Source organism: Belonocnema kinseyi, chromosome 7 (assembly GCF_010883055.1).
Source record: "Belonocnema kinseyi isolate 2016_QV_RU_SX_M_011 chromosome 7, B_treatae_v1, whole genome shotgun sequence".
NCBI lineage: Eukaryota > Metazoa > Arthropoda > Insecta > Hymenoptera > Cynipidae > Belonocnema > Belonocnema kinseyi.
In genome coordinates, this window is record NC_046663.1 from 70,685,895 (window position 1) to 70,694,874 (window position 8,980).

The 8,980-nt window shown below is 34.9% G+C and overlaps 1 protein-coding gene and 1 long non-coding RNA gene across 2 annotated transcripts in view; both read right to left on the reverse strand.

Annotated features, from left to right (window-relative positions):
- Positions 1-8,980, reverse strand: part of LOC117175848 (RE1-silencing transcription factor B-like) — a 53,142-nt gene that overhangs the window by 31,035 nt on the left and 13,127 nt on the right. The gene's annotated exons all lie outside the window — the stretch shown is intronic.
- Positions 4,877-5,866, reverse strand: LOC117175849. Its single transcript, XR_004467544.1, has 4 exons — positions 5,567-5,866; positions 5,333-5,495; positions 5,099-5,262; positions 4,877-5,027 (listed from the first exon to the last, which is right to left on the reverse strand). It is a non-coding gene; the product is annotated as an uncharacterized LOC117175849 (long non-coding RNA).

Consider the following 8,980-nt stretch of genomic DNA (forward strand, 5'->3'; position numbering starts at 1 on the left):
TATACAGGGTGGACACGCTGGGGTTACATGTACAGAGAACTTGAATTGTGCCCGATTTCCATAACAGCAGGGAAAAGGCCCTTCTATAAGGGCATTTTTAAATTTCGCGCCTTTAAAGTTGCATTCGGATCGGAAATTCTTTCAAATCTGCGCATTTTCGGATGAAATTTATCACAGGTTTCATGGTTGCGTTTTAAACTTGAAATAGATACAAGAGTCAACAAATATAAGTACGTTAGGTTAAGTAGTAATTACAAATAATAGAAGTATTTCGTTAATAATGAAGTTAGACAGGTGGACTGAGAAGGAATCGTAAATTTTTGTCTGTGCCGACAAATTTGTGGAATGTTGCTGCGTGACAAATACTTTGAAATGTAGATATTCTACGCTTCCAATGGACGAAGAGTGAATTATATCTAACGCTTATTTGCGGCCTAAAAAAGTAGGTATGTCATAATTAGACAGGATATATTTTGAACAAAGTGAATAAAATATTACGTGCGAACACTTTGATCCGAAGATGCACGGTTTTGACCGAATAGCCTATCCAAATGCAAATCTAAAGGCTCGAAATTTAAGGGGGGCGATACCTTTAGAATTTCCAAAAAATCGATTTTTTTTCTTTCATATTTTGGATGCATGATATGTTAAAAATATACTGTAAAAACGAAAAAGAAAAATATTAAATATTTATGGAGATATTGTCAAAAATGTCAGAGTCCCCATACCGTGACTAATCAGGTATTCATAGCGCTTGGGTCGGAGCAATGTTTCTTTCACAATAGGTTTGTATATATATATATATATATATATATATATATTTGTCCCAAAAATTCTAGGAAGGCTGATTACTACGTTACTACGTTACTATGTTTACTACATTTATTACGTGGACCCGGAATCGCTGATTGATCGGCAAGTCACTGAAACTGATTGTTATACCGTAACGAATATTTAAACGTGATTATCTCGAAATTGTCTTTTCAAAAACTGCTCATGCTGTAACTTAAAAAGTTATTGGCTAATTAGGCTGAAATTTGTAGGGGTTTTTCTTCATGGTACTATTGGAAGGATATACCTAAAAGTTTAAAGATATCGGGTTATTAAATAATTTTCTTGGGGTCAAAACCGTTGAAAAAATGGTCGAAAATTTGACTTTCGATTAAACAGCCGATATAAATTTTAATTTTCAACTTTTTTTATTATTTTATCGGCTTATCCTTCCCTTTAACACATAATTAATCGAACAAAAAAACCATTTTTATATCACATAAATGGAAAAATTTTGACAGCTGCAGAAGTTTTCGATGCCTCGGAGCAGACGCTTGAAGAAATATTCTACAGGGTCGCCATTTTGTAAAAAAAGAAAAAAATCACATGTTTTTTTACACTTTAAACATGTAAGAAAAAGATGTTAAAATTAATAAATGATCTAGTTATTTTATCAACTTAAAAAAAATTCATTAAAATTGATTAGATTCGATTAGAGACGTAAAATTTTTGTTGAAACCTGTAGAAACTTATCTTGTAATTATGAATCACTGCGGATATCCTTTTTCTATAGAATACCGTGGTCCATGACGAATTCAAGAGTGAGTGGTTCTAGGGACGCATACAGTGAAGGGCACATATGAGAGTTTCATCGGTAAATGTAGCTATGCCAACATCTTTACCGTTTATCCCCGTTAACATGAATCAAGATTTGGGATTGCAGGTTCCAAGAATCCGTACAGTAAAACACAGAACTAACGTATACTAAAAATTATAAGGAATTCCATTATGCATTTGACTCTTCCTTAAGTTGCACTCATAAAGGTTTATGATAGAAGGCAAGACAAAATGGTCAGTAACCAGTTTATCAGTTTCGCTAAATCCAGAAAAGATCAGCTTGCGTAGATTTTCGAAATCTGTCCTCTAAAAGGCTCATCAACAAAAGCTCAGAAAGTTTGTGCAGAGATGTCATTATATAATTGCATTTCGGATCCAGGGATCAGCACAGTAAAACACCGAAACAACTTACATCCAAAATCATAGGGAACATCATTCATGCAATTGACCATACCTTAAGTTGTACTTATAAAGGTTTTGATATTAGAAGGCCATCCAAAAAAGTCTGTAACGAGTTTATCAGTTTCCCTAAATCCTGAAAGGATCAGCTTGTGTCAAGAGAATGCCAATAAGATGTTTCTTGATACCATGGAGAATATACATAAAGATATCAAAGTAATGTAATCGAAAATGAATAAATTTTTGTGGTATGGAAATGGTTACAATACTAGCCGATTTATGGCGCTAGTGTGGCACGCGTATTAAAATGGCAACCGTCTATGTTGATATTTTACATTATTTACTAATGTGCTTTTCATAGATATGTACAAATTATTATTTAAAAACAGATCTTGCACGCTTACGCATCGCAGAACTGATATCCAAGAGTATAACACAGATATAACAGTTTATACATTCCAATCATCTTTAAATGGCTCAAAAAATTATTTAAGCGATTTAGGAATTTTGTACTATTGTTTAAGGTTATATGGCAAATTATATTTACATTTTACACGGACTATGGCGGGGGTCATTCATACGTGTGCCACACTGGCGTCGCGCTTGAGAAGATCTAACATTTCTATGCATGATGTACATGCGACAGAAGATTGCTCATTTTTGGTGAAGTCCATGTTCTGGACTTTGCTGTCCTTATGTGTATTCTCCATGCTTGATACAAATGGAATTTCCTCTTAAATTTAAGATAAGAGTACTTTTATTTGCGTCGAAATGAATCATCTTGCCTAAAAAAATTATCCTTTATCGACAAACTTCAACAAATCCTGCAGTCAAATAATTCTGCTTGTGTCAGAAGTATTTCCACTCACTGTTAGAAATTTCTATAGCGATTTTACTATAAATGTATTGGAAGCAATATGCATATACGTGTAGTAAATTTAATATACCATTATCTTGTAAAATAATTTACAGATATAGTAAAATAGAGTGCATAAAAGTTGAAAGTTCTTTGATGTATTCAATCTTGTTAAATATTTAAAACTAAAATAATAAACTACAATTCATCGACTAAATTCTTATTTATAATCAAAGTGCGACTAGAAAATTGCAAACGTTTTTAACAGTGCCTGTTTCAAAACAAAACAGGCGAGAGGATGATGCTTTTGTATCAAGATAAATATTTCTCAAAGTGCATAAAGGTGGGAAACCTGCCCTTTAAATGCTCAGTAACAAAATGCCGAAAAGTACATGTAGAGATGTCATTATATAATTGCAATTTCGCTCTACGGATCTGTATAGTAAAATAAACGAAAACCTTACACCCAAAATCATAGGGAATATTATTCATGCATTTGACTGTACATTAAGTTGCATTTCTGAAGGTTGGTGTTAGAAAGTCATACAAAACGGACAGAAACTAGTTATGAGGTTCACTATTTGTTTCAAAAAGGCTCAGTGACAGAAGTTCAGAAAGTTTTTGTAATTGTGTCATCATATAATAATTGAATTCCCGTTTCAGGGATCTGTACAGTAAAACGAAATTGTGGCTTACATTTTTAAGAATATAGATTGCCATTCATGGATTTTACTGTATATTAGTATAAGAGGTTTTTTAATTTCCCATAGATATAATATTTCTGAGTTGCTGAATCTATGAAGAAATATTTAAATAGTCTTTTGACTGGCTGAGGAACAGCAGATCGGAAATTTGGTATGGAGATGCCATCCTATATTAATAGTATTTCGGATCCAGTGATCTACACAGTAAACACTTCTTATTCGCTTACGCCTAAAATGATATAAACTACCATTAATGCATTTTACTGTACCTTTACATAAGAGATTTTGGACTCTTAAAATTATATAGACTACCATTAATCTATTTTTTTCACCTTTATATAAGAGATTCTGTAGTTTGCCATATATATATATATATAACGTTCCTCAGGCGCGGCGTCCATGAAGTAATTTTAAACTAGTCTTTTAGCAGGCCGAGTAACAGGAGATTAGAAATTTTGTGTGAAGATGTCATCATGTATTAATATCATTTCTTATCCAGTTATCTGCACAGTAAAACTCACTGATTGACTTACGCTTAAAATTACATGGACTACCATTAATGTATTTTACTGTACCTTGATATAAGAAATTTTGTACTTTCCCATCGATATAACGTTTCTTAGTTGCTTAGTATGAAGGAATTTCAAACTAGTCTTTTGAAAGGCCGAGTAACAGAAGATCGAAACTTTTCTGTAGAGTTGTCATATCATATATTACATTCAGACCCTGAGTTCAGTAAACCCGCTATATGTATTTTCCAAGAAGTACGACGCGCCCTATGGTTTCGGATGAGAGGTGCAGCGGAGAGATGTTCCATGGTCACTCATGCATGACAAAACAATAGCATAGCGATAAAGCGCATTAGCCAATGGCCTTGCTGGTAACTGCGTCACGTTGCGTCACATTACAACATGGCCCTGACTATTTACGTTGAGAGAACCCCACTGTGAATTGAAGATCAGAACCAAACCAGTACTCTACTCAGGGTCTTACTATAATTGCCTTCCGTATCCAGGGATCTGTACACTGTACAGTAAAGCCCACTTCTGGCTGAGTAACAGAAGATCGAAAATTTTGTGCGGTATGATAATATACAAAGTTGGCTTAGACTTAAAATGATATGGGCTACCATTTATGCATTTTATTGCACCTTGGTGTAAGAGGTTTAGCACGTCTGACATTTAAGGTTTGGTTGACGCTTTTCATAATCGTGCAGGTGCTACAGCGAAGGTCTATATGTGGAGAACTATTATTCTACTCCACGCTATGCCACATATGCGCATTCGGTATCTAGTCCGTCGTATAAAGGGTTACTTTCAGAACTAAAAAGTAGCTGATAAAGAATATAAATCATGCCTGCGTTACAAATTTTAAACCACTATTTTGAAAGATTGAGTAGCAGAAGATCGTAATTTTGGCGTGTTGTCATCATATATTAATTGCATTCCGGATCCAAAGACCTGTACAGTAAAACCCAGATTTTGCCTATGCTTAAAAAGATATGGATTACCATATATGCATTTTACGGTACCTTGATATAAGATGTTTTGCAGTTTGTCATATGTGTAACGTTTCTGATTTGCTGAATCTACGAAGAAATGCAAACCAAAGTATTTTGACAGGCTGAGTAACAGAAGTTGGGAAATCTTGTGTGGCGGTGACATCATATATTAACAGCATTTCGGATCCAGGGATCTGTGCAGAAAAGCTTAGCGTGGCTGGCACTTCAAATGATATAGACCACCATTAATGCATTTTACTGTACCTTTATGTAAGGGGTTTTGCAGTTTGGGATAGGTATACCGTTTCTAAGTTGCTGTGTCTATGAAGTGATTTCAAGCCAGTCTTTTAAAAGGCGGAGTATCGGAAGATCGAAAATTTTTTGCGGAGGTGTCATCATATATTATTTGCTTTTCGGTTCCAGGGATCTTTACAGTAAAAAGCAGCTTTGGCTTACATCTAAAATGATATGAAATACCAATAATGCATTTTACTATACCTTGATGTAAGAGGTTTTCTAGTTATTTCATACACTCGAAATAATGTGTATTTTCTCAAAACGAGAATATTTCAAGTGTGAAGCTATGATGAACGTAGCTACTCTCCCATTCTCTGCTGTCTCGTATTTGTTGCAAATCAAAACAACTCCAAATCAGTGTACTTTTTAGGATAGGGGTTTTTCTGTGTAATAGTATATTATGTACCTAGGAGTGAAACAGTCTGTTTATACGAGCGTAAGTTTACAATGACGTGGCGTAGCCGAGCGCAAGTAAAATTCCAGTTTTACGCATGATTACGCAAGGATAAAAAGACGTTTTACTTTGGTACATATGATACTTTATGTTAGAAAGGTATGATTTACAAGTTTATCACGTGTGAAATTTAAGGTTTGATTGACGCGTTCCATAATCTAACAGGGGCGACAGCGAAGGTCTATATGTGGAGAACTATTATTCTACTCCGCGCTATGCCACACATGCGCATTCGCTATCCAGTTCACCTGTCATATAAACGGTTACTTTCAGAAATAAGAAGACGCTTATAAAGAGTGTAAATCATGACTGCGTTACAAATTTTAAACCACTATTTTGAAAGGTTGAGTAGCAGAAGATCGTAATTTTGGCGTGTTGGCATCATATATTAATTGCATTCCGGATCCAGAGACCTGTACAGTAAAACCGAGATTTGGCCTATGTTTAAAAAGATATGGATTACCATATATATATGCATTTTACGGTACCTTGATATATAAGATGTTTTGCAGTTTGGCATACGTGTAACGTTTCTGATTTGCTGAAACTACGAAGAAATGTAAACCAGAGTCTTTTGTCAGGCTGAGTAACAGAAGTTCGGAAATCTTGTGTGGAGCTGTCATCATATATTAAAAGCATTTCGGATGCAGGTATCTGTACAGTAAAGCGCAGCCATAGCTCACACTTAATATGAAATCGAAATCAGAAGATCGAAAATTTTTTGCGGATGTGTCATCATATATTATTTGCATTTCTGTTCCAGGGATCTTTACAGTAAAAAGCAGCTTTGGCTTACATCTAAAATGATATGGAATACCAATAATGCATTTTACTGTACCTTTATATAAGAGTTTTGTAGTTTGCCATAGATATGATGTTCCTGAGGTGCTGAGTTTATGAATAAATTTTTAATTAATCCTTAGAAAGGCTAAGTAAGAGAAGATCGGAAATTTTGCTTGGAGGTGTGATCATATATTAATAGCATTCAGGATCCAGGGATCTACACAGTAAACCCCAATAACCTGTGTGGAAAAAACATCTGGCGCTGACCCGGCCCAGACCAGACTGTCGGGATTTTAGTCTTGACGCTGACCAGATGTCTCGGCCTAGGCGTGGCAAAGAATCTAACGTGTTCTTTGGCTAGTCTCAGGCCAGACCGTCTGGTCTGTCGCTACACTGAAAAAAATACTTGGTTGGGATAGCTAAAAACTTAGCAGGCCCAACTATTTTAGTTTGTAATATATGCCGCTGCTATTAAAGTGGTTGGGGCTACTATAGTTTTATTCGCAAGATTGGTAGTAGTTGTCCTTACTACTTTATTTCTTCTCGCTATAACTTTCTAGGGTAGATACTACTTTCAGTTAGGTGTGTTTACTACTTTAAATAGTAAGTTTTACAACTTCAATTAGTAAATCTTACTAATACATTAGTTGATCTTACTACTTAAAGTAGTAATCCTTACTATTATATAATCTTATATTACCCTAATATTCATATAATTATATTCATCCCGCTGCAAGCTGAATTGTTACGCTGGTGTATTTATAGAATATTTCAAGTTAACCCCATCCAAAAAGCGATAAATGAGAAAACTTTACATATATAAAGGATTTTTATTTAACGCTCAAATTTTTCGATATAGTCTTCAAAGCTTTCTAGTAGTGTCTTTTTATCCCACATTTTACGTTTTATTAACAAATTAGGATCTATACCATTTATTTATTATTATTACACCATCAAGCCATTTCTCTTTCGGGGTAGGCGTGACTCACTCGGTAGCTGAAAGGAGCTTTTCAATATTTTTCACGTGTTTACACATTATACGAAAAGGTTGTGATTAAAATGGCAACCATCGAAAACATGACGCGATATTTCGATGCGAATGTTGGCAGTACTTTTCAAGTTTCAGTTCTGCCAATATCGCCAAGGGGCGAAACTTGTAACCTTTACTACTTTTATCTCTTGGAAAATAAATTGGTGTTAAATGTAACTATTTGATTTCTTGTAACTACATTTACTATCCTTACTAATATAACCTACATAGAAGGACTAACGACGACTTGTTGCCTCACAAAACAGGTTAGTTACTATTACCATCGAAGTAGTTGTTGTAACTAATACCATCTCTACTAATAAAGAGCTTCTCGTCGTAACTAACCATTTTTTCAGTGTACTTATGGGCTGATCAGCCACTAGCTATAGAGGCCGTTCAGCCACTAGCTAGACTCGCTTCATTTTTTGAATGACTTGTTAACAACAAATTTTTCACTATAAGTGTATTTAGCTTATTAACGCCAAACCGGGACCAGAACAGACCGTCCAATTTTTATTTTAAAAAGTCATGTTTTGATAGTGTGAATTTCTTATTTTCGATTATTTTGGACACACTGTAACTTTTTCGAAATATGTCTATCAAAAAGTTGCTGATTGAGCTTAAAACTTTATTTGGTGTTGGATAGTTGATCAGCGACAGCCCTGGCCCAGACTAGAGCTTTCAGGCAGAGAATTGAATCTTTTGTTCTTTGTTCGCTGATCAGCGCCGATCCTGGGCTAGACCAAACCGAACTTAGACTTATTATTAGTCAAACCTAGGAAAGACTAACGCCAGACCTGGGCATGATCAGATCTTCTAGATTAGACAGTGTAGATAAAGCCTGGCCTGGGCCAGACCTGACACAGGCAGCCATGGCATTTTTCCATATGAGAATTGGCTTACGCTTAAAATGATATCGACTACTATTAATGAATTTTACTGTACCTTGATATAAGTGGTTTTATAGTTTCCCAGAGATATAACGTTTCTGAGTTTCTGAAATCTTCACAGTAAAACGCGCTTATGGTTTACTATTGAAATGATATGGTCTACCATTATTGCATTTTACTGTACCTTTATATAATGAGTTTGTTGTTTGTCATAGACATTACAGGTCCTTAGATGCTGAATCTATGAAGAAATTGTAATTCGGATGTCTGTGTAACTGAAGATCGAAAATTTGGTTTGGTGTCATCATATATTAATTGCAATTGGTATACAGGGATCTGTCTAGTAAAAACAGTGGTGGGCGGTGGCTCACACTTAAAATGATAAAGACTACCATTAATGCATTTCACTGTAAGTGAATTATATGGAATTATATGGAATACCAATAATGCATTTCACT